This window comes from Symphalangus syndactylus, chromosome 17 (assembly GCF_028878055.3).
Source record: "Symphalangus syndactylus isolate Jambi chromosome 17, NHGRI_mSymSyn1-v2.1_pri, whole genome shotgun sequence".
In the NCBI taxonomy this organism is placed as follows: Eukaryota; Metazoa; Chordata; class Mammalia; order Primates; family Hylobatidae; genus Symphalangus; species Symphalangus syndactylus.
Window position 1 is genome coordinate 49,999,727 of NC_072439.2, and position 27,857 is coordinate 50,027,583.

At 36.0% G+C, this 27,857-nt stretch overlaps 1 long non-coding RNA gene across 4 annotated transcripts in view; it reads left to right on the top strand.

Moving 5' to 3' along the window:
- LOC129465662 (uncharacterized) overlaps window positions 1-27,857 on the top strand; it is a 133,374-nt gene that overhangs the window by 92,241 nt on the left and 13,276 nt on the right. For 3 of the 4 annotated variants that reach the window (XR_010116774.1, XR_010116777.1, XR_010116776.1), the window contains one exon: window positions 6,241-7,018. The exons of the other annotated variant lie outside the window; for it this stretch is intronic. This is a non-coding gene — a long non-coding RNA (uncharacterized lncRNA). Of the gene's footprint in view, window positions 1-6,240; window positions 7,019-27,857 lie in introns of those variants that run through there. 4 annotated transcript variants of the gene reach the window in all.

Consider the following 27,857-nt stretch of genomic DNA (forward strand, 5'->3'; position numbering starts at 1 on the left):
TCTATCTATGCTCTTTCCTCTGTAATAGGCTGTCATTTGAGAAAAGGTCTTCTGATCTTCCTTTCCCCTCACACTTCTAAACTGCATGTTCCCTGCATTTCCTTCTGTTCCCATCACTGTCTGGTATTACATTTAAATCACCAATTACACTCTATTATAAGTACCATATAATTCATTTATCTCACTGAATAGAATGTAAATTATTTGACAGTTGAAATTTTCCAAATCATCTTTTGGTATTTTGTTTCTATCTTGAGGCCAGAAATAATAATGCTCAATAAATGGTGAGTGGATGGATATTTAGAATATCTATAGGCCAAAAAAAAAGGTCATTTTACTTGTTAATGTCCATGAAGATGACTTCTAAGAAAGAAAGCCTTCTTATTTCTGGGAGTGTGGCTTGTTCTTATTTATAATAATTTTTAGTAAATCTAACAAGCAAATAAATAGGTCAATGAAAGATGGATGGATGGATAGATAAATACACTATGCCTAAGAAACTTCAGGGAATGCTTCAGGGAAGCATGTACTGATGTTTAGCCTTGCTTAGCACTTACTTCATGGCCAGCACTATGCTAAATTCTTGGTCTGAGTTTTTTCATTTAACCTTTACAATAACCCTATGAGGAGGATAGTCATTTTGTTGTGCACATGAAAAAAGTGAAGACAGAAGTTCACGAACCGTCCTCAGACACAGATCCTGTGAGTAAGATTGCAACCCAAGCAGCCAGTCCAACATTCAGATCTGCATCATTTACCACTAAACATACTACCTCCTACTTAGATCTACAGTTTGCCTTTCTGCTTTTTTGTTTTTGCAAATTGTTATGAATTAATTACATTTTAATGAGGAATACTTTCAGGACGGGACCACTTACATGGGGCAATGAGATTAAAAAAGAAAATAGGCTTTATTGACTGTAGTGTGTTGAATGATGGCCTCTGAAAAATATGTCCATATTGTTAACCCCTGGAAACTGTTAATATGACCTTATTTGGAAAAGATATTTGCAGATGTAATTGAATTAAGAATCTTGAAATGAGCCATGTGAAGCAGAGGCAGAGATTGGAGTGATCCAGACATAAGGAATGCCTGGAGCCACCGGAAGCTGAGGAGCCAGGAAGGATACTTCCTCAGAGCCTTTGGAGGGAGCGAAACCATACTGACACTTTAATTTCAGAATTCTGGCCTCCAGAACAGTGACAGAATAAGAATTAACTTCTGTTGTTTTAAGTCACCAAGTTTTTTACCATTTATTATGGCAACTCTAGGATGCTTATACACTGACCACTCTTGCTTCTCATAAAGAACTCATATATAGTATTGTCTTCCCTAGTATACTTTAGATAAACCTGTGTTTGGTCATTGAACTCTGGAAAATTATATATATATATACACACATATATGAATATATATGTGTGTATACATATATACATAAATATATATTCATATATGTTTATATTTATACATTTATACATATATGTATATTTATATATTTATACATATGTAAATAAATAGATATTATATATGTATTATTTTGTATATAAATATATATTGTTACTTACATATATGTATAAATATATATTTATCTTTATCTTTATCTTTTCTCCCATGAGAGGAACCTATACACACTCAATTCTTGAAGGGGCTTTGAGCTAAATCATAACCATTGCTGTTGAATCAGAAAACGAACAACATAGAATGACTAGAAGACAAGTATTGACAAAAAGAAAGACTTTTTTTGAGCCTAACTGGAGAATTCTATGTTTCTTGGAAATGAGTAGCAATAGTCAATTACCAGATTCCATAGATAATATAGAATCCTAATTTTAGACAACATTTCTTCCCAGAAAAATGACCTAGATCATACGTATTCATTTTTGTAAATTAATATTTTGTAGACAGACTAAAATATTGTGTGCTTATATTGAAGATTAGAGAAATAACATGGTGTTGAAGAACACAAGGCTTTTCATCTGAATGGTTGAAGATTTAGTTTGAGCATCTGCTGCCCATAAAACCATAAAGAAATTTAACCTCTTTGAACCCTTTTGCTCACTTATAAAACAGGAATATACAGTCTGCATGGTTTTGTGAGGATTAGAAATAACATACACAAAATGGAAACCCAAAAAGTGGCTTCATAGCAAAACAACAATAATGGTAGAAAATCCATATAAGCATCATGTTTGTGTCTAACAACATTCCAATTACTCAATTCAGAAATTCATCAATGTAGGCCTACAAAAATATTTTTAGTGTCCCTTGAGAATAGCTATGAGATTTTGTTCTAAATCAGTCACTATTACAGGGAAAGCAACTTTCAGTGTCAAAATGAACTTCCAGCTCATGAAGTATCATTGGATTCTGCTTTTGGAATTTTGCCACTGATTGTTGTTATGTCATGTTTTATCTACTGTGCAGATAGTATCAACATTCAGTCCACGATTCTACTCCAGTCCTCTTAATGACAACCTTCATTTTAGGGCTGTGATGAGGGAATCAATAATGTCTGATTTAGGAAGTTCTTTTCCAAGTCCACCCCCTATCTTGTAAAACTCAATTTACAAAATTCAATTGGTCCTTTTGATCACTTTCACTAATCCAGTTTAAGAGCTTAAAGTCTCTCCAAGTGGCCTTTAATTAATGGCCAGAATGAATGCACAAGCACACACTTGGACTGTATTTGGAAGTTAACAAAGCATCTGTATCTTGGAATTTGATAATGATCTTCCTTCTATGGACAACTGATTGCAACAAGGCATCTGGTAGCTGTTTGCAAATTTTAAATAAACCTGAGAGGTATATCGATTAACCTTACTTAAAAGAGTCCTTTAACTTTTAACTTTACTGATTACTCTTCTTCTTTATAATATTCAGGATGTAGGATAGGAAAGACCCACTGCAAGGGTATGAAAAAAAATAACGTCAATCAACACTTTTACAATTCCTAAAGTATAACTATTTTATATTTCTAGAAAAGCTAATTGCCTTCTTGAAGACCAGGTATTTTTTAGAAAACATTTCCCAAATAAAGTTTCTTCCCAAAGTCTTTTAAATTATTAATACAATCACATTGTTAAGCCATTGAGATATAAATAAAAGTGTTCTCTCATCCAATTTATCTGTTGCTTGTCTTTATACATTCTCATGGCTATATCATACATCATTCATTATAGTATATCTTAGCAAAAGCAGCAATTGGAACAGGACTTCACAAAATGTCAAATGAACTCTCAAAATAAAGCACATGATGGATTAATCACAAATATCTGGATAGGCTGTAATAAGAAAGTGAGAATTTCAACAGAAATGGTAAACTTAAAAGAAGGATTAAAATATCTTAATAATAAATATCTACCTGTTAGTATTTGTAATGTAATAGCCATTCTCCTTGAGGACTTAAGGGCTATGCTGTCTGACAGGGAGCCGCTAGTCACATGTGGCTGTTTAAATTTAAATTAATTAAAGGTAAATAAGAATTAAAATTCAGTTCTTCAGTTGCATTAGCCACATTTCAAGTGCTCAATAGCTACATGTGGCTAATGACTTCCATATTGGACTACCTTGATACCACACATTGCAGAAAGTTCTTAGGACAGAGCTGCTATAGAGGCAAAACTGGTGCTCTTGTCCGTCGTTTCTCATTGTTCTTGTCAGAAAATAAGAAACAGTAACATTTTCTGTCATAAGATTAAATTATTTCACCTTCTTGGTGTTTAAAACAGTTCATCCTCTTTCAAATGTACTTTTCAAATTGCACATTGCAGAAATGACCTCTGAAATTGCAGCTTCAATGGTCTTGCAGAAACTATAATTGTTTCCTAGCAGTAGTGTGTAAAATAATATAAAACCATTCACAGTGATTAAAATACCCTCAACAAATTTATGTAGAAATAATTCATAGAGGTAATTGCTATATGTGCCCCTTGTAATATAATGCTTTTTCATATTTACATACATATACATGTTGTTTTGGCATTGTCTTTGACCAACTTGAAATGAAAGAGCCAAGAGGCTCTCTTTCTTGGAAACACACACACACAGACACACACACACACAAAACAAATCCTCCTTTATCTTTTACCCATTGTATCCAAAAATAAATAAATGATACAAATGGTTCTTTTTCTGGTTTTAAGAGTAGAGCCAGAAATTATGTGAAGTTGGAACTATTGAATTATTCATGTGTTCTGATTGAATGGGATCATTATCTCTGGCCTTACAAGCTAATAAATACTGTCTAATGCCTGGATACTGTTTTGATGTAATAATGTCAGGAAAAAGAAAAAAACAATTGACTTCTTTGCAAGCTTGAGCTTAAATTAGGGAGGAGATCCCTGATTAGTTCATTACAAGAAATGTGTGTATGTGTGTGTGAGTGTGTGTCTGTGTGTGTCTATATACAAACATGAACTATTTTGGACGATTCTGGTAGTCAGTCTTCTCCTAATCTCTCTGAAGGCATTTTAACTTATATATGTAACTAAAGAGTTGCAAAGTGGCTCAGTTGTCTGGTACTTGCTGCTATTTTTCTCTCATTTATCTACCCTCCTCTATCATAGCGTATGTAAAAGAATTTCAAAAAATGCAGATTGAGGCTCAGTAAATGATTATGCTACCTAATCATTTGCCACTGAGCAGTCAAATAATCTGAAATTATAGACCAATGGGTTTTTCCCCAGATTGATTTCAATAAATGAAATTGCCTGAGTTTAATATCACCATAAACCAGACAGAGTGTAGAAAGCCTGAATTAAGGTTGTGCTCTAAAAGGTGATACAGAGAGATGTGTATTTGTAAAAGGTCTGAATGCGTGGAGATAAATATATTTGATAATTAGTTTCAGAGAAAGTAAAATTAGAAGTAGACTGTGTTATAAAATACCTTTACAGATTAATAGTTATAGACATGTAGCAGAATCTGTTAGCATCAAAGAAAATATCATTATTGACTTTGCTAATTTGTTTAATGAAATAGACATTACCTTTTCTGCCTTTAGAACACCACCTTTTTTTTCTACAAGTGATGTAGAGTCTATTAAGTGTATAAGAACATCCAACAAAGAGCCTATTAGCAATTCAGTAGTTTGCAAAATTTGCACAAGACCAGAAGTCTTTATTCAGAGACAGCTGGCTTGGTCTTACACAGAATGCATAGGTTTTCCAAATCGCTTTTCTCATCCTCTAACATGAGCTAATAAATCATGCAATTTAACTAAGTTTTTTTTAAAAAAAAAAAACAGGAATGAAAGTGTGTGAACCGTCTAGTGGAACGGTGTGAATACTATTTCAATAGCGCTGTTCCTGCAGAGCTGTCTGTCTTTCTCTAACTGATCTGAGAAATGATGGAGGGCAAGTGAGTTTTCTCAAAAAAGTAAATATTCCTATTAGTTGGTATAGCTAATGTGTAGCTGTGATTTTATTACATTTTTCTACAAAATGGCCATGGAATTTTATTCTAAGATCAAAAAAAAAAAAGACAAATTTGAATTTGGAACTCAAAGAAAAAATGTCAGAGGGGGGTAAAACTATAGTTTTCTGTTAGGACTGTTATTATTTCTACTTTTGTCTTTTAGAACTAGAAAGCGCCCCCGCCAAAGAATGCGAATAAGGCACTTCATGCCTTCGCCTCCTGAAAGATGCAAACTGCCAATTCTTCTCCAGTGCTTTCCACCTGTCAGCATGCTAGGCACGGACCTGACAGTCCACCCGTGCTCTAATTCCTAAAGGCCTGCATGGTTGGCAGGACATTCACAATGAACCTGTCCCCAAACAGGGCCTTTGGCACTTGGCTTCCCCTGTTCACTCGCACTGTGACAGGCTGCACACAAGACAGATATGTGGATCAAAGGCAGACCCTGTGGATACACCCAGCAGGATCCAAGGAGCATTACTAGTGTTCTCAATAATTTGCTATTAGTATTGCAAAAAAAAAGTAAGGAGTACACTACTAAGTGATAACACATTTTATAAAGAAAGTATATACAATATATATTTTGGATCTTGGATTCAAAAGAAGTCACATGGAGCTCTAGAAGAGCATGTAAGAAAGGAAGCCACAGTATGAGTTGGGAAACTTCCAAATATCCTTCCTACAGATGTTTTTGTTCAACTATGAAACTGTGATGGATGGAAATGAAAAAACTAGGTTCAAAGAAAGGCAAAAAATAATGTAGCTCTGCCCTGACTCTTGTCATATTCCCACATAATTTTATGTTGTTATCTGTTCTCTTACAGCCTGAAAATTTTGTGGACTGTTTATAATTAGAGTCCTAACCTGATGCAGAACGTTCTGTCATGAGACCTTGGATCAGTCGCTCTCTTAGAGCAGCTTATGTTCTAGTAATATTGTCCCCTGCCCCCTACACTTGGAAATATATGCCTCTGCCAGTCAGCCCTCTGCTGGAGTCTCAGAAAACAATTATGGAAAGGGATATGCATGCATATTTCAAATGCACACACTTATAACCCAATATTACATTTATAAAGGCATATATAAACTAAGAACCTTGTCCAAACTCAGTGATGTACGGGTCTACTCTGTGTACCTAGAGAGACTTGGAGGCTTACTCTCTTTTACCAAAGTCTCTCTCTTTGGTATTTTATCTTCAGGAGTTTGAACTCTATAATGTACTCCACTTGCTGCCATTTACAGAATCCATGTTTCCAAGTTGATTATTTGATGTTTCTTCAACTGAACACTCCACTTTTTTCCCATCAGTACCCAAGTAAATACACTGTCATCTAGGGATGTCTTCCTTCAATTATCTAATGCCCTTTGCTGGCACATAATGACCTAAGAATGAGGGAAGAAACAGGGCTTTCAATAGCACTACCAATTTTTTTCTCTTACTCTCAATTGGCCCCTGCTGTTAAGAAACTATCTAACTTCCCTTTTTCATCATTAATATAATGTAAAAGTGGAATTAATTAAACCATTTTTGGTAAAACCATAAAATAAAATGCAGCCAACCAAAACTATGTCATAGATAAATTTTGTTATAACCTAAATGAACAACACAAATTACAAAACCTATACAGTTTAAATCTACCTTTTAGTTGAAACATATATGTACCTGTTTATAGAACAGTACAGAAGGACATATGTGGACATAATAAATATGTATGTATATATTATATGTGTGTGTATGTATATCTGAACAATGGGATTATGGCTATGTTTTAGTTTAATCTTTCTGTTTACTTACACTACTATTTTCCAACAGTGAAAAAACTTCCTTTTTAATACTCTTACAATTATTAATATTTTTTCAAAAGGTAGAAATACATCAAACTTTTTTTATTATACTTGTATATTATAAGTCCATAGCCATGTATGAAAACAGACACCTCTTTGTGAGAAAAAATTCATTTGTCAGCATTAGTTTGAAGATAAAAATGAGACACATGGTGCTGGTAGATTAAACCAAGATTTAATCAAGATTCAACTTAGTTTAAAAAAAAACCCAGCCATCCCATTACTGGGTATATACCCAAAGGACTATAAATCATGCTGCTATAAAGACACATGCACACTTATGTTTATTGCGGCACTATTCACAATAGCAAAGAGTTGGAACCAACCCAAATGTCCAACAACGATAGACTGGATTAAGAAAATGTGGCACATATACACCATGGAATACTATGCAGCCATAAAAAATGATGAGTTCGTGTCCTTTGTAGGGACATGGATGAAACTGGAAAACATCATTCTCAGTAAACTATCGCAAGGACAAAAAACCAAACACCGCATGTTCTCACTCATAGGTGGGAATTGAACAATGAGAACTCATGGACACAGGAAGGGGAACATCACGCTCCGGGGACTGTTGTGGGGTGGGGGGAGGGGGGAGGGACAGCATTAGGAGATACACCTAATGCTAAATGACGAGTTAATGGGTGCAGGAAATCAACATGGCACATGGATACATATGTAACAAACCTGCACATTGTGCACATGTACCCTAAAACCCTAAAGTATAATAAAAAAAAAAAAACAGATTTTAGACACATTCTTAACAATCTGTATAACCTTTGCAAAGTTGTGTAATCATCTCTAGTAATATTTCCTTATACATAAAGGAGAGAGCTGGACTAGAGATTGTTCCTTCAACTTTGAATCTCGATGACTATTTCATATCACATATAACATTTGAATTCTCCAAATAGATAGACTTTAATATGAGGAGGAAACAATACTTTTCCAAGATAATAAGGCCACAAATATGCATACATTAAAAACTATATAATGCTTATTATCATCATAAAACCCCAAATAAAAAACAGCAAATACCATTTGGATTTACTATATTTCAGGCACTGTTCAAAATTATTTACATGAATTAACTGTTTAAATTCTCCCCAAAAGCTTAAAAGCTATGTTACAATTACCTTCATTGTTTTAAAGGTAAAGACATCCCCCTATGAATAGATTAGTATTATTAGCCTCCTTTTTTTTTTTTGTCTTTTTTGAGACGGAGCCTCGCTCTGTCGCCCAGGCTGGAGTGCAGTGGCGCAATCTCGGCTCACTGCAAGCTCTGCCTCCCGGGTTCACGCCATTCTCCTGCCTCAGCCTCTCCGAGTAGCTGGGACTACAGACGCCCGCCACCACGCCTGGCTAATTTTTTGTATTTTTAATAGAGACGGGGTAGCCTCCTTTTTTTAAAAAAAAGAAGAAAACATGACAAAATGTAATCAGTGTAAACGTGGTAATTCCTCTTTTCAGTAAGTGAATTCTACAAAAAATGCTCATTGAAGCCAGAACATTTAAAGATTTGCTTTTCTTTATATTTTTTCATATCCAGTAATTAGAATATAGTTAAATGAAAATGGTATGTGAGCCCTCTACCTCTAAAATTACATGATTATTTAGGATCATATTTTGAAAATGCACTTGAAGGATGGATATATATTGTAGGTTCAGGACTGTGAGAGAGGAAGTTGGTTGGAATTCATTTTTCATTTCAACTACCTCAGATCCTTCATGTGGCCTTTATCGGGCAATCATTGTCTGGTACCCTGCACTGCAATACTTTTTTACAATTATTTTTATACTTTAAGTTCTGGGATACATGTGCAGAATGTGCAGGTTTGTTACATAGGTATACACTTGCCATGGTGGTTTGCTGCACCCATCAACCCGTCATCTACATTAGGTATTTTTCCTAATGCTATTCCTCCCCTAACCCTCTACCCACCAACAGGCCCCTGGGTGTGGTGTTCCCCTCCCTGTGTCCATGTGTTCTCATTGTTCAACTCACTTATGAGTGAGAAGATGTGGTGTTTGGTATTCTGTTCTTGTGTTAGTTTGCTGAGAATGATGGTTTCCAGCTTCATCCATGTCCCTGAAAAGGACATGAACTCATCCTTTTTTATGGCTGCATAGTATTCCATGGTTTATAGGCCTGTGCTGCGATTCTTAGGTCTGACTAGATGTCAGGCCTAAAGTCTAGGTGTAGCAATCAAGGTGACCCTTTCCTTGATGGCCAGTTTTCAAAACGTACCATGTCTATTGAGTTACACATTTCTAATATCAATGAAAGTTCCTCACTATATTCCTCACTATGTCTATTACAATGGCAATACAAGATAGAATGTTATGCGTAACCAATGCACTACCAGATCAAGTTGGTGTGTCCCTTGGCAGTAAAGAACAGGTCTTTATATGGTCCACACATAATATAGTGTATGTTTTATAGAAAGTTCTTAAGAAATGATTGTTTTTTTTGTTGAAGTGCTTCTGCCTTAATATTGGATCAATTATTGAGGAATACCCTTCTATTATGAATTCATATAATTTTGATGACCTTATTGGGCTAACCTACTGCAAGCACATAAAGGTAATCTAAGAGCATATTAATGGAAATTATTATATTGATCATTTTCATTATGTATAATTGCATGTGTGAGAGATCGTAAGTAGACATGGTCATCTCTTCCCTAGTTCCCTTTCTCTAAGATCAGGTAAATAGTAACCACATCTTTTCCAACTATTTGGCAGTACATGGATAATTAGCTGTCTTCAATTCTTTCAAAGAAGAACGTAATTCAACAATGAAAAAAACTGCTAAAATAAGAGGTTACCTTTTAGTTAAAATTTATGTCAAAATCATAGCTCAGGTCAGATGGTCAATCTCAGGTCAAGCTCAGAGATGAAAAAAAAAAAAACCCACCAGAGTAGGACATGCTCACCTGTAGAACCAATAGTAGGTCTTTAGGCAGTGCTTGTAATCAGGAATGTATGTGACAGGAAATGTATAGAGGTGTAGGTAGGCAGAGTGTTAACATTACAAAACTCTGCCACAGGTATCTAAAAAACAATGATGAGACTTGGTGCTGAAAACTAGACTTCAGCCTCCAGGAGAACTGGCAGAAGCAAGCTGGTCAGCGAGAAACAGGACCAACAAGGTAGAGAGGCTGGGTCAAAATTAAGAAAGGAGTATGTACGTAATCAACGAGACAACAGTTCTATCTCTAGAACCAAGTATATGGTCAGAGAAAGATACCAGCTAGAAAGCCAGAGAAAAAGATTTGACTAGCTATTGAACCATTTAATTATTAACATAAACCATGCAGAATCCATCTAGAAAGAAATGTAATTGATCTCTTAGCCTGGGATGGGGCAAATCTGGAGCAAATAACGTATAAGTGTGAATATTGGAAGAAACTGAATTAGGAAACCAGATATTCTTAAAATTTACCAAGAACCCTTTTGCTTGCTAGGCATGATGGTGAATTCAGTAAGAGCAGAAAGCATGACTCCCGAATTTGAATAAAAGCAACTGAGTAGACAAAATGTTTAAAAATATTTTACCTTAGTGGAAAATTATAATAGCTTCTTTTGAACTAAAATTCCTGTGCTTCTAATCTCTCAGGAACATCACAATGATATGATCAGAAAAAATATTTACTAAGGATTATGTTTTTGTACATGTTTATGCTACTGTAGTTCTGGCACTCTTAGGAATCCTCACAAGGGGTCTAATAGACACTGAGCATAATGAAGAGGAATCGACAATTTTCTATAAACTATGTATGGGGTCCAGTATGCAAAACTGGTGCCACATAATCTTTTTCCATGATTTCCTATGAAGAAGCAAACTAACATTTTAGAATGAGATAGCAGTAGGTTTCCATGTTGAATTTATCACTTACTAGAGGTGTGATTATTGAGGCTTTATCTTTGAGATTCAGTTTTCTCAATTGTACAATGGGAATAATTGTAGGTAACATGAAGAATTATTGTGAGAGTTAGTAGATACTCAGGCACATAGGTAGTATTCATGAAATTACTCCTATTATTATTCCATTGTGTCATTGTTATGAGTCCACTGAGTTCTTATACCCCTACCCATTAGCACCTAGCCATTAGGGGATTTTAATGACCCAAGTTACTTGTTATAAACTTCCCTTTCCCCATTTGTAAAATGGGTTTATTGGAGATGCCACAGAAAGTCAAAAAGGAACATTTTTAAAACCAGCTGGCTCTCAATTTTCCCACAGGATAATATCAACTCCCTCCAATGAACCATTCAAAACCCACTGAGGGCTCCAATAGATCTGGAGGGTTGCTGGGCTCAATGCCAGTCACAAGTCAAGGACCTCTCCTGACACCACAGGCTGAAATTGAAGAAAATAATCTAGTGCCTGTTGGTTGCCTCTTTGCCTCAAGACTGCTCATAGTGAATGAAACAAACCCACCAGTCACTGAGCAATTAAGCATGTAGATGGAAAACACCTCAAAATGAACAGTGCTGACTCTGCAGGATGTTGAAAGCCATTCCAGAATATGAATCAGGCTAAATTCCAAATAGTTACTCTATGTGCAAATAACCATAGTGACATGGAATTGATTCCTCATTCCCCTTTGGGGCCTTAATCAATAAGCATAAGGAAAGCCAAATTGTTTCATGCTTTCCTACTCTATTTCCTACATTATAAGGCAAGGATAAATCAGAGTAATATTGTGAGACTAGTTTTCTCAAGGTAGTACCAACAATAGATTATTGTCAAAGTCCAATAATTAACTCACAATGTGATTGATAATTCATTTAGCAAAATCTTCAAGAAACCTCTGGACATTATCTGTTGAAACCCCAAAAAGCTCTAAGTTAATTAAACTCTGATACTGATGTTATTTTATACTATCACGTGACTACCCACAACACAATACACACACACACTCACACACACATCTTTTTTGTGCACATCACATACTTTTCAAAAGCCCTGAAATCACTCTCAATTCATCTGGGAAAATCTCAGGGTTTCATGGTTGACATAAAATACCTAAATTTTAAAACTTATCACCCATGTGGAAAATGAAGTCTGAAAAGACATTTTGCTAAAAGATTCCACAGGCAGGTGACTTTATATTTCTTTTATTCATCATTAGGTGACTATTTCAATTCCTGTAGCTATTATTTCAAAATGTCTCACTCTCTTCAGGTTCCCAGCCACTGCCCCAGATCAATCATGCTTCTAAAGGCAATCATTCAAAGTAATACCTTCTACTTCCCTGTTCTTGGCCTTAAAACATCTCTATAGCTACATTCTTTATGAGAGTGAGGTGATTTTTCTTCATTCAGAGTCCAACCCTGCCACCATGACCTAAGATGTTTCTTTCTTTTTTGTTATTATTACACTTTAAGTTCTAGGGAACATGTGCACAACATGCAGGTTTGTTACATATGTATACATGTGCCATGTTGGTGTGCTGCACCCATTAACTCATCATTTACATTAGGTATATCTCCTAATGCTATCCCTTCCCCCTCTCCCCACCCCATGACAGGCCCTGGGGTGTGATGTTCCCCACCCTGTGTCCAAGTGTTCTCATTGTTCAGTTCCCACCTATGAGTGAGAACATGTGGTGTTTGGTTTTCTGTCCTTGCAATAGCTTGCTCAGAATGATGGTTTCCAGCTTCATCCATGTCCCTACAAAGGACATGAACTTACCCTTTTTTATGGCTGCAAAGTATTCCATGGTGTATATGTGCCACATTTTCTTAATCCAGTCTATCATTGATGGACATTTGGGTTGGTTCCAAGTCTTAGCTATTGTGAATAGTGCCGCAATAAACATAACTGTGCATGTGTCTTCATAGCCGCATGATTTATAATCCTTTGGGTATGTATCCAGTAATGGGATGGCTGGGTCAAATGGTATTTCTAGTTCTAGATCCTTAAGGAATTGCCACACTGACTTCCACAATGGTTGAACTAGTTTACAGTCCCACCAACAGTGTAAAAGTGTTCCTATTTCTCCACATCCTCTCCAGCACCTGTTGTTTCCTGACTTTTTAATGATCGCCATTCTAACTGGTGTGAGATGGTATCTCATTGTGGTTTTGATTTGCATTTCTCTGATGGCCAGTGATGATGAGCATTTCTTCATGTGTTTTTTGGCTGCATAAATGTCTTCTTTTGAGAAGTGTCTGTTCATATCCTTCACCCACTTTTTGATGGGGTTGTTTGATTTTTTCTTGTAAATTTGTTTAAGTTCTTTGTAGATTCTGGATATTAGCCCTTTGTCAGATGGGTAGATTGTAAAAATTTTCTCCCATTCTGTAGGTTGCCTGTTCACTCTGATGGTAGTTTCTTTTGCTGTGCAGAAGCTCCTTAGTTTAATTAGATCCCATTTGTCTATTTTGGCTTTTGTTGCCATGGCTTTTGGTGTTTTAGTCATGAAGTCCTTGCCCATGCCTATGTCCTGAATGGTATTGCCTAGGTTTTCTTCTAGGGTTTTTATGGTTTTAGGTCTAACATTTAAGTCTTTAATCCATCTTGAATTAATTTTTATATAAGGCACAAGGAAGGGATCCAGTTTCAGCTTTCTACATATGACTAGCCAGTTTTCCCAGCACCATTTATTAAATAGGGATTCCTTCCCCCATTTCTTGTTTTTGCCAGGTTCTTACTCTATCTAGCTCTCCTCCATACTCTTTTGCTCACTGACTGTATAACTGATAGGGTTACCTACACTACGCCTGGTGTGTCCAAGGAGAGAGTTTGGACAATTTGATTTCTGGAACTCATTCTCTCCTCTACTTCCAAAGACATACTTCCTCCCATGTTCCTTTTCTCAGTTCATGGCACCACCATCTCTTTGTGTTTCTAAGGAGAGAAGCCCAGAATCATCAGTATATCTCTGAGTCAATTGGTACTTACTATAAAACAAATGCTTTTTCAATACATTTTACTTGCATTTGCCCATGAAACTTTTCAACAACCCTATTGGACAGGTACTATTAACACACATATTTTACAGATGATAAAATAATGAGGCACAGAAAAATTGCAAGTAAGTCAATCTGACTTCAGAGACTTTGCTTATAACCCCTATAATCACTTAAGACACGGCTCTTTTCCTTCTTTCTACACTCTAATCAACTATACACTCCTGTTTGTTCTATCTCCACACATGTCTCTTCATTTCCATTCCCACTGACTTAGATTCAGACTTTGTTTTTAGTGGCTACCTCATCGACTTCTCTGCCTTTAGTTTTCTAGTTTCTCTTCCTTCTGGTCCAATTTCCAAAAAGCATGGTTCTAATTATTTCCCTGTACCTCTTGATAATATCTAAGAGCTTCTTTTTAACTTTTGAATTAAACATAACTCCTCAGCTGGCATTATTACCTCTATATATCTTTGTGGACTCATCTCCCAAACTAGTGTATGCACTTTTCCCATGAGTTTTCAATCATATGCTTTTCTTTGCTTTTAGTGTTGGCCTCATATACCTGCAAAATACACTGCACTTCTACACTGTACACAATATATTGTGCTTCTCCTAAAACCAAAGCCTAGTAGAGGATGAAGATTTCAAATCTAGCCTCTTGCAGAATCCTAGTAATCTATGGAGCTGACTTCTTTCCTATGTCTCTGTAGCACCTCATATTCAAAACTGCTGACCAAAGCACAGGCCAGGCAGATCAACAGGTGTGTGTCTTTCTCTGTTCATATCAGTATCAAATTCCCAGGAAATTTATTTTTGTCCAATTACGTAAGTAATCAAATTAAGTGCTGAACACAGTATCCTAGTCTGCTATTCTGGCACAACATGGACATTCAATAAACATGTAATTGAACTGGAGAGAAGGATCCCAAATCCCATTCTGATTTCCCGTCCTTTTCCAATTCAAAACTTGAAACACCCAGTTTAACCCTGTATTCTCCTATGAGCTCTTCTTTAGATGCCTGCATCCATACTCTCTTCTGACTTCTTTTGATGTGAATCTCTTTGGATCACTAGGGGTATTACTCAGACCTAGAGTAAATCTTTTCCCTTGTCTTGCTGTACAAATACCCAGCAGGGAAGTCCGGACTGACTCTGCTTTCTCTTAGCTTCAAGTTCTCTCTCCTTTGACTCTGTCTTCCCTTTGCTTTTGATGGGTGACCCAGGTAGGTGGTCATGCCAACAATCTGCTAGAGATAAATGGTGATAACTCTGCCTGTAACCTCAGACATGAATGTTGTCTTACCCACCTTAGCTAGGTAAACCTAGTGATACTCTACTCATATTTCAAGGCCTATCTCATTTACCGTGTTTATGGGGAAATCCTTAATTAAGACCATCTGATAAATCCTGGTGCCAGACACCACACTATGTACTTTTTGTGCATTGCACTCAATCTTTACAAAGAGAAGGTTGTCATTATTAGGCCTACTTTTTTAGATATGAAAATTGAGGTTTGAGGAAATTAAGTGGCATGGTCAGGGTCATACTGAATTGAAATCAAACTCAGGACCATTTCACTTTTCATTTCTATACAGTAATTTACAGAATGTTCTGTTTGTGCAATTATTTGTATGCTATAGTTATCTTACCATTTTTATTATACTTGGGCCCTCGTAAAGGAGGATAACCTATCTTCCTAAGTTTTGTATCCACCTGTAACAGCTAATACAGTGTTTTGAATATAGTAGGAATTCAACACCTATTCTTTGAATGGAATAATTGACAATAAGTTATTTGAATGTTATAAGGTCAGTTTTTACACTTATGTGAGTTTTCAGACTTTATTCTTTTGAGGTACATAAAGAGAACCAATGTGCATTCTCTCTCTCTCTGTCTCTCTCTCCTCTGTCTTTCTAAGTCACTGGATTTAGAAGTTGGATACATTTGACAGTTGAAATGAGATGCACCAAGACAGGACTAGAGCTTCTGCATTTTTATGTCACCAATAGCATTTAGCCAACTCAGTTGGAACTGTTTTTTTCTTATCTTTTGTAAATCTATTGAGTAGAGAATGGGGATACAACAGAGAGTAAATAATCCAAATTCCCTTTGACTAACCTAGAATTTGTGAAAATCCAGGTGGAGAGAAAAACTAGGTTTACAGTTTTGTTGTTGTTTTCTTCTTCTCAGTAGAAGGGAAAATATAAGGCATGCCTGACTAGTTTAACTGAACAAGTGAACAACATAAGCCACATTGAACAGGGATGTTTATCTGGCTACTTGAGAGAGAGCACACTGAATTCAAGTACTTTGGGAGCATCTTTCCAAATGCAAGTGGCTGGCTACAATTTAAGGAGAGCCTGAGGTTGTTGTGGCTGATACTCTGCTTTTCCAATTACAAATAATTTTCACTTGTTCATTAAAGTGGAGATTCTATACAGCTCTTGGTTCCAATTCAGCTCAATTACATAAGTATGTATTGAGTGTCCATGTTATATCAGACTAGGATACTGTGTTCAGTGCTTAGTTCAATTACCTATGTGTCCTGGCCAAAAATAAAACTATATTTCTTCCAAAAAATCTGTAATTCATATGTTCACACTAATCTTGACTGGTTTTCACTTCAATTTATCAAAATTGATAAAATTTCATTTTGAAGTTTTGAGGAAGTGAAATTAAGGAACTTGTGTACAGCAGTAAGAGAAACCAATGAGTGAAATTTCAGACTAGGAGAACAGCGCCCCCTTCCTCATTTGCCCTCTGGGACTCTGTAGAAGTCTTAGTTTGTTAATACATTGATTTTACACATTGCACCCCAGTGCAGTAGTAAACCAGACCCAAGAATCAATAAAAAACAATCTAAGTGTTAATATAACATCTTGCCAAAATTCACCTATTTTATAATATATTAAATATTGAGCTTAGACTTACTGAAATTCCTGTGAGATGCTACCTATAAAACAAGAAGATTTAATAGGTAGGGCTGTCAGTGATACCTTAAGAAAAAAAGCCATGCGTGTTCCATTGCATGTGTATTTCATCGATTTTTAAAGGAGTATATTTTAGATAGGTCTTCGCTGTATGGATTCACATAAGCTGGGTTTGTGAGATTAAAATAAAAATAAACATAAAAATGGCTATTTTCCAGGAAGATAATTAGTATCTGGCAATTTATTCTTCCAAGCTCAGAATGTTGAAAGTCTGCACAAAAACAACTTTGTAAAAATCACTATTGTCAGGTCTCTTTTAGACCATTGTGTATAATTGCTATGGAAATATGAAAATGTCTCTTTTTTTCTCTCTCAACTAGCACATGAATACCCATTCAGTCTTTCACAAGTTTGCTGTAAATGATGACAGTCAAAGAGTCCAATGAGACTGTCAGACATTAGCGTATTTGCCATTATCTGTTAGACTTCTGGACCAAAATAACAAATAATATGCCTGGAGGTGCTGCCATTTGTGACTGCTAGTTTCCCTGCATGGCATATGCCTAGAGAGTCTCAGATGAGAGGTGATTGCACAAAACTGTGATTGTGAGATGACTTAGCAGAACCCGTGATGATATCCTAATGGACTCCTGCTGGGGGGAACAGGAGTAATTGTTTGTCAGGAGAGGGAACACATCTGTAGGAAGGCATCTTCTGCAAACCAAGCAGCCATGTGGAAAGAGAAAGTGAGAAACATAGTGCGGGGAGCCGACAGTGGAGAAAGTGCGCAGGTCGAATCGAATAAAGCAGTAGCTACAAGGGGCAGCAATAGGGCTAGAGAGGAGCTGGTCGAGTAAGATTGAAGTTGTATGCTTTGGAAAACAACACAAACAATTATTTAAAAATGAAATGCTGGCCTGCTAAAGTTACATCATTTTTTTTTTCTGGCAACCTCAATTCATAATGAAGACGCAAAACAGGAAAATGCTAGAGAAGGAATGAGAGTACCAAACTGGGAGAAAGCTTGGATAATCGTACATTCTCTAGGAGTGGTTTCACAGCTCGAGCATTTCCTTCAATTATAGTCCTTTTAATGTTATATTTTACATCCAATTGCTTCCTTTGTTCACTGCTTACTGTAGTGATCTAAAACCAGTATTTTTTAAAATCATACTTTTAAAATAAAGGCAAAGCTATTGACTTTACATGCATTAGAAACATCAATGTCGTATTGTACAATTGAAGGATCCTCATAGCTTTGTTTGCTGCTGCTCTAAGCATCCTCTATTTGATCAGAAATAAGTGAGGGCAAGTAAGCTAATTAATGCTGCAAAATGCTAATTCTCTCCACCTTTTATCCTGTGTCTAAATTATGATTTTATCTAATTTCTGAGGAAAAGAAATGCTCATGCCAGTGGAGCCTGTCATTATTAAAATACAAATCAATGCATAAAAGAATATTGGCCTATGGGAAAAACTGTAAAAAAATATTTAATGCCTTCTGCAAACAGCTGTGCTCCTGACCCAGCAGTTTTTGTTTGCTTTACTGACAAGCTACTAGATTGTGTCTATTTCAGCACTTCTGGCACATCTGAAGATGTTTCCAACAACACAGATTTTAAAATGTGAAATTTTATATCAATGCTGCTGTAATTAAAATAAATAAATTTTAGGCAAATAAACTTCCCCCACCCTTACCTCTCAAATTTACAAATACAATTGGTGTTAAACATGAGATTAAATATAACAGAATGAGAATTTTAGTTCAATGGTTTAGAAGAGCGCAAATAAATTTTTATATCAACCTGAGGTCCATGAAACTTGGGAGATGCTATATATGTGAATGTCTACACGAAAAGAATTGCTTCTTGTTTCTTTTAGTTGAAAAGCTTTCAACCATCAACAGCCATTTAAAATAAGTGGTATTGATAATTATGATAACTGGTGACTCCCATGAGGGTAAGAAAGTAAAGGAAGATGAAGTGAAGAAGGAAACAGATCCATGCTAATGTCATTTAAAAAATAAAACTAAGATTTAGGGTGACCAATGAAGATTTTCTCAAGATATGAGACCTTCAATGCTAAAACCAAGAAAGTCCCAAGTAAGCATGGATGAGCTGATCACCCTATGAATTGTAATTCCACATGGAGCCCATGTAATATAGATCTCATCAAAATTAAAGACAAATTTTCATTACCTTACAACTTCTCACACTTCAGAATCCCTGGTTAAATAGCTTGCCTTTAACTATATCTTTTTGTATATTTGCTTATATCTACTCCAATACCCATACATTTTGTCTCAGCATCATTGGTCAATTTATTTATATTTGTTGAGTCCATTGGAACTAATTCAATATCCATACCCTAAGTTTCAAACTACCTTCTTCTGCTTTTTTTTTTTCTCTTTAATGTTAAAACCATCAGAAAGAATCATTCTTTCACAGTCCTAAATGACATGTTGTTTTGAATGCAACTGTGGTCTGAAGACCCAAGTACAAGAAAGATTTATCCTTCCTATGGTGGGTCATTACAAGCAAACTATTGCTTTTAAAAACAAACATGTCTATGATCTCTGGTAATGCGTTTATCATACTACAGATAACTACATTGTATTTATTAGGAACGAGTCTCAATTAAGACAAATTGAGTCTCAATTAGGACAAATTATAATATACATTTGAATTCATAACAATGTCACCACAAACAAAAGTAATGTTCTTTTGTTTCTATCACTATCTAATTTTCCTTGATTATATTGTATCATAAAATTAAAAGACTCAACAAAGGTTAGGGGGTATTAGCTGGGTCTACTAATGCAGTTTTTCTAACATTCCTAAGTTGAGGCATGATTTCTTTATGGTTAATTTTGAAATACATATTCAGACAGAGTAACTAACATGCTTTAGCCACTATAGGTGGCTAGGTTTAAGCACAAATTGGCATCTAAGCCTGGAGGGCAAATCCAATCTATTCATAGGCAGAATTTGCACATCCTCACAGTTTTAAAAAACTTCAGCAAACAAGCTTGAGACATTGGTGTAATCAAGGACTCATATAAGGCTTGAAGAGTCCATGAAAATAGAAATAAGACCTAAAATTCATTCTTGGTAGAAGCACACACACACACACACATACACACATACACACACACACAGTTTTTAAGAGTTTAAAAATAGCTTCAACACACTTTGAAACATCATAAATAGGAAAACGTGTAACCTACTTTCTCACAAGTTCAAAGCATTCCGCTACTCTCCCAGAACTAGCAACAGATGCTTTCTTATAAGCTATGTATTCATTCCTACTTTTGGCTGCTCTTAATCTAGATTAAGATCTTATCTTAGTGTTATACTGGCAGCATGGATTGATCACTTGTGACAGATCCAGTGGCTCCAGTTTCCATTAGCTGAAGATTTTGCTGCCAGGATAATCTCAATAAAATACTGTTTTCATTACGTACCTCCACAGCCCAGTATCATCAGTAACACTGCACTGCACATGGAATGAAGTCCAGACTACTTGTGCTCATAGTCAGCCTGATCCCAAACCACTTTCATTATTTTGTTCTTTAAAATAATTTCCTTTGTTGTGAAAGTATATCATCACATTTCAGAAATTCTGGAAAATAAACCTTTCTATGATAAATACTCATAGCCTTGATAGCTCCCTTCTCTGAACAGCAGGCAAATGGTCCTAAACTGGGCCTTGGTATTTAAGTGTCCTGGATGTGTATGCCTCTGTCTCTTTGCTTATTTTCCGTCACTATAGCTGGCCAGATGCAAAACAAATGCTCTAAAACAATGCCCATGTGGTTTTCTGCCACGCCCCATGTAATTCTTTCACAACTTAGCTATATTTAGTGCATTTCAATTGTTCAAATTTTTATTTTCATCAAATATACCAAAAGAACACAAATTCTGGACCTGCGAAGTCATCTCCTAGAAGCCTGCGGAAATGTTCTTTGAAAAAACCAACCACCTCCCTCCTAACTTAAAAAGTTGACCTGTTATTATAATCTAGGACCAATTTATCAGAAGCAGCCAAAAACTCTGAATAATTGTGAGAATTTTCATGTATTTAAAATCGATTTATATATATATATTCTCAGTTTATGAGCTACAGCATGACCTAATTAGAAATCGCAGACATGTTATGCTCTAAGTCTGTAGGAAAAATGGTTAAAACACAATATTTGGGCCAGGCGCAGTGGCTTATGCCTGTAATCCTAGCACTTTGGGAGGCCGAGGCGGGTGGATCACCTGAGGTTAGGAGTTCAAGGCCAGCCTGGCCAACGTGGCAAAACCCCATCTCTATTAAAAACATACAAAAATTAGCCAGGTGTGGTGGTGCGTGCCTGTAGTCTCAGCTACTCAGGATGCTGAGGCATGAGAATCACTTGAACCCAGGAGGTGGAGGTTGCAGTGAGCCAAGATCACACCACTGCACTCCAGCCTGGGTGTCAGAGCAAGACTCTATCTCAAAAAAACAAAACAAAACAAAACAAAACAAAACAAAAAAAAAACAGTATTTGATCCTAACCAACCATGAACAGCACCATAGTAGGAAAATAAAGTACAAATGATTGATTTTAAATAAAATGTAAAGAAAAGCTTTCTATACACATCAAATAACACACACACACATACACAGACACACACTCTCTCTCTTTTGAATTTCATTATCAAATTTGTTCTCCCCAAAACTTTGTTAGCAGAACAAGAATTATTAGCTAGCCCCATAAAAAGAAGAAAAGTGAGAGTAACTTCCATGAAGTGATCCCCATGGCTTTTTTGCATGTGAATATATTATGCTCAAACTTCAACCTTAGAGAGCTAAGTGATCAATACCATTCATGGCTAACTGCAGCGACCAAAACCTCAAAGTAATCACAGGCCACAGATAGGCTTTGCAAGTAGATTTACTTTTCATTAAAAAGAGCTGGCAACTGATACCCATAACAACCTGGATGAATCTCAAAAGCATCATGTTGACTGAAGGAAGCCATTCTCAAAAGGTCACATAATGTATTGTTAGCAACAGAACGTATCCGACTCACATGGCACCAAAATATGTAACCAGAGGCGTATCCATATAGATCTGCAGCAACCTCAGTTCTTGTCTCCTCATAAGAAAGAATACGACCTAAGGGCATAAAGCAGAAGGAGAGACCGAGGCAAGTTTTAGAGTGGGAGTGAAAGTTTATTTAAGAGCTTTAGAATTAAAGTACACTTGGAAGAAGGCCAAGTGAGTGACTTGAGAGATCAAGAGCACAGTTTGACCTTTTGATATGGGGTTTTATACATCGGCATACTTCTGGGGTCTTGCGTTACTTCTCCCTGATTCTTTGCTTGGATTGGGCTGCCACATGCACGTCCTTGAGCCCACTTGCCCAACTTCTGAGATCTTACCAGGAAGCTGCTGATCAGCAGTTTCAGATGTTTTCTATTAGGAGACTGCCTTTTCCTGGCGCTGGCTGTGACAAATTATTATTTTAGAGAGACATTTAAGAACCACGTTACCGTCACCTGGTCACCTGACATTCCTGATGTGTGTGTATGTCAGGGGAGCCCTTTCCTTCTCTGCTCATGCCAGACTAGCTACCTACTATAATAGCATAATTCCATTTCTACAACATTCTCAAAAGGACAAAACTATAGAGATAGAGAAAAGATTACTGGTTGTTAGAGGAGGTAGGAAAAGGGGTGACTATAAATTGATAGAAGGAGAGAGTATGGGGGACAATGAATCTATTTTTTATCTTGACTGTGATAGTGATTACATGAATCTATACATGCATTAAAATTTCATAGCTGTATAAACTAAAACAACAATAAACCAATGAGTGCATGTGAAAACTGGTGAGATTTGAATAAGGGCTGTAGTTTGATTAGTAATGTAGCAATGCTAGTTTCCTGTTTCTGATAATTTTACTATGGTTATCTAAGATGATATCGCTGGGGGGAACTGGGTTAAGGGCACACAAAATTTTTCTGTACATTTTTTGTAAATTCTATGAAAGCTTAAAATTATTTCAGAATAAAAAGTTGTTTTAAAAAGTAGGAAACTAAATATGTTAATAAGAGCCTCATCTTCAGTGATTAGATATTTGCAGTCTTTTTTTTTTTTTTTTTTTTGAGACGGAGTCTCGCTCTGTCGCCCAGGCTGGAGTGCAGTGGCGCGATCTCGGCTCACTGCAAGCTCCGCCTCCCGGGTTCACGCCATTCTCCTGCCTCAGCCTCTCTGAGTAGCTGGGACTACAGGTGCCTGCCACCACGCCCGGCTAATTTTTTGTATTTTTAGTAGAGACGGGGTTTCACCGTCGTCTCGATCTCCTGACCTCGTGATCCGCCCACCTCGGCCTCCCAAAGTGCTGGGATTACAAGCGTGAGCCACTGCACACGGGCTTGCAGTCTTATTTTTTAAAAGAAGGTGTGAGCAATACAAAATAATAAAAAGGGATGACTTCTGAAGACATAGTTAACTTTATGGTATTACAAATGATTATCCTGTCTTTATCTACACATTTTGGACCGGGTCTTTGAGTTAGAGTCATTACTACAATAACATAATAATATACATAATCATCATTCCTGCCTGTGATTTGGGCTTTTCCAGTACCTACCTCATTTCCTATTCTTGAATGTCAGGCTTATAAAACTACCAGCTTAATAGGCACCCACCCCTTAAAGTCAACAAGGTTAAAACTTTGCCAAATATTATTACTCCCTTACACCATCTTTTGCCTTCACTTCACTAACGATTAGTCAGTTCCTCCTAACACAATTTTCTTTCAATTGCTTTTTCCTACTTTATTCAGTAGGGTCAGTAGGGAATAAACACAAGACAAAATCCTGTGAGACATCCTCACAACTGTTTATTCCAAACATCCAATTTAAACCAAGTCTCTCTGATTATTTCTCTTAGGTATATGCTGAATCTTACCTCTTCATTCTCATTGCCATTGCCAAGGCATTTTTCTCAACTGTGCTATTATAGCAACCTGTGACTCATATCATTAATTCCAAATATGTAACACTCAAGTGTATCAGAATCATCTTTCAGTGTGATTCCATTGCTCAGAATCCTATTCTCTACTAAACTAAGATCCAATCTGCTTTACATAAAGATACACTCTCAAAAATCTGTCCCTTACCTACGTTTCTAGCTTAATATCTCATCCACTCCCCTTTTGAAATGTATACTTCAAAATACTCTTTTAGGCTGTTTACAGTACCCTAAAAGAACCAAGATCACGCCACTGCACTCTAGCCTGGGTGACAAAGCGAGACTCCATCTCAAAAAAAAAAAAAAAAAAAAAAAAGAACCTTGTGGTTTTCTTCACAAACTGTTTTCTTTGGCCTAAATTCTCTTCTTACCATTTTCTTCCTGCAGAACTCCTAGTCATTTTCCAAACCATGGCACAGTTATGACTTTCTCTGAAATCATACAATAAAAATTAAGTATCCCTTTATTACCTTTTACATATTTTTATTACTAAGCATATATTTTGTTGATATGCCTACCTTTTCCACTCTTCGTAACTTCTGAATCTAAATCATGACTTGTTAAGCTTTGTAATCCTGGTGCCTAGGATAAAATAGAGTAGGTCTCAGCAAGTGGACCATTGAATACATACTTGACTAGTTAATGGATAAGTTAATAAGTGTTTATGTGTGTCTTTACAGTTATGTATTTAGCAATGATATAAATGAAAGCTGTATAATAAAATACTTGATGTCTACCATGCTCCAACTTATGGGACTTGCTTATTTACTGCTATCTGAGTTCGTTTGAGCAAGTTTTTGGTCCAACTAGGTTCAGAAGTTGTGATAGAAACAGGACTGGTAGGGAAGTCTCAGTTGTTAACTGTGTCAGACAGAAAATGAAATGGGTTCAGTAGAAACAGGACTGGGTCCTATAAAGAGGCCTCCATTGTCTGACTGAATCAGACACACGAAAAACTGGGAGATGAAGAGAAGATAGTTAACAGGTACAAAAATACACTTAGCAGGAATACCAGCATTTGATAATACAATAGGAAAATTATAGGTAACAATAACTTATTACATATTTCAAAATAGCTAGGAGAAAAAAAATGTAAAGTTCTGAAAACAAAAATAAAATAAAAATATAAAAAATAAAACACAAAAATATTTGAGGTGATATATACACCAATTACCCTTATTTAATTATAACACATTCTATACAGGTATCACAATATCACATAGGTAATAATAGTTGTAGCCAAAATAGGTACAACTATTGTGTATTATAATAAATTAATAATTTAAAAATTACACAAGAAAAAAGGTATACTGAAAATGACTTTATTAATAACTTTAATAAGAATGTCATCATAGCTAACTCAAATTTTTATTTTATATTTTGTTAGTTTTGAAGATATTGTACCTAGAGTGATCCTCTGAATGTGGCTAGCTGCTTATTGGCTGTCATTCATGAACCTGGAACATACACATTTTCTAAAAATTACAGATTTTAAGCACTTTTCTAATATGTTCTAGCTTATTATTATGTCTAATGCTTCTTGTTCTTGCATCATAAAAATGCAATACTCAAAGAACTTTTTGAAAATGTTAACAGTTTATAATTTTATTGATAAGAGGACAGCCATACTCTTTGCTCCACAAATGGAAAGTGTTTTCACTTTTAGTTATATCAACAGCAATTAGAATAATCAATTCAATGATTCTTTAATCACTAAATTACATATTTTCCTTCAGTAACCTTTTATACACATCTGCCTTCATCATTTGACAATTTATGATGCATAGCAACTAAATTTTGGTACAGAAACATCCTAAATTGTGAAAGAATACATGTATGTGGGATGGTCCAGGTTCTTGTTCCCAAATGTTGTGTATTGAAGCTGTTTTTATTGACTACATGAGTGAAAATACCATATTTCCTTTGTTTATAGAAATATTCTGTTCATTTACTTATTGATTCTCAAGTTTGATAAATTTCCTCTGATGATACATAGCTTGGGACTGTGCTAAGATGATAAATTTCACCATTATTTTTAGAATCTAGACAAGAGAGTTGTTCTCTGTCTCTTTGCAGTCATATTCTGATTTATCTAACAATTATGAAATGTTTCCAATTGTTATTTTTTTCTCTTTGAGCTTATGGCCAGAAAACAAAGACCTGAATTCTTAACTGTGTTCAATAAATGCTTTAAAAGTACTTAAAAAAAAAAAAAGAAACAAATAAACAAAAAACTGAACAGAGTTCAGTAGGTAGGTAAGGTTACTGGAAGACAGGGAATCATGGGTTCATCTGGATTCAGGGAGTCTAGAACTCCACCTTCTGGAACTTTATCCAGGGCTAGTTTGTACCATGAGAGAGCACATGACCTTGGGGTGGTCAAGGGTCAGTTTGTACTGTGGAAGGGCCTATGACCATTTTATGGGTGTGTGGTAGCTGCTTGAGTCAGACAGAAACTGGTTTGGGTCCAAAGTCTGGAACGCCTCGCTTTGAAACTCGAATTTTATGTAAAAAAATTTCTAGAACGTGCACTCATTAGAGAAATGAGTGAACCTTACCAAAGGTAATTTGGAATTACAGTGACCCAAACTAGGAAGCTTTAATTTGGGTAAAGTTGTTTATTTGTGGGATACATTTAGAAAATGATTTTTTAAACCCAGAAACAATAATATGTATTTGCAAATTTGCCATAGAAGCATTTAAAACACCAAAAACAGGAAAAAAAAAGAAAAATAGGCTTTTTTAGAGACTGACTCCTTAGATCAATGGAGTCTGCTTCTGTAAGTTACACCTTGAGTTCAGAACAATAGTAAACTTATCCTAATCCAACATGGAAGAGGCTTTGTGAATCCCATTCATTAATGAGCTCCACCCTGAACTCAGTAATTTAATTGAAAGATCACAGGCTGAATTGGAAAACAACCTATTTTTAGTTATTTTGAGACCTGTCTTTAGTGAAGGAAATTTATACTTGTGGAGAGTCTCCATTTACAGGGGTGTCTCCCTCTCTGAACTGGGAAGAGGGACGGACTAAATCACTAGAGGCTTTTATGATGGAAAAGGCAAAAAAGACTTGGGCCTATATATACAGCAAGACTCACCTTTGCCCATTTTGTGTCAATGAGGTTTTCCATTTATGTCTTTCTTTGTCTCAGCTGGTTATGATATTTAGTATATTTAGTCCAAAATCTGATTACAGTGATCAACCTAGTTAGTAATCACTTAGGGCAATAATCAGTCAGGTCAATCAATGAAAGGCCATGGGTCCCTTGACTCAACCTGCTTGCTGAAATGAGTAAAGTGATCAAGGGGTGAAGAAAATATACTCAGAATGAATTGTTTTTTGAGAAAGTTGAATGGACCTTAGAAGAATAGATGATGGTTTGTAGCAAGGTTTGTCTGGGTGTGGTAAAATCTCTCCTGCGATAAGAGTTAATCTTCAGAGGAGTGATGATAGTTGAGTCTGTTTGACGGCTCTGTCTTTAGGATGATAAGGGGAATTCAGAAGCACTTGCCTTGCCTACCTGTTGGTAATTACCCACTCACTAGTATCTGCAAATGAACGGTGGAATTGAACTCCTCATGCCAACTATTTTTGATGCCGTTTATCTAGTACCTGACAGAGTGCTGGTTCATAATTTAATAATCTCTAATGAATAAATTCTTTAAGTGAGACATTTTGTTTTCACGTGATTAAAAATGCTAGGTATATTTGGGTCTGTTAATAAACATT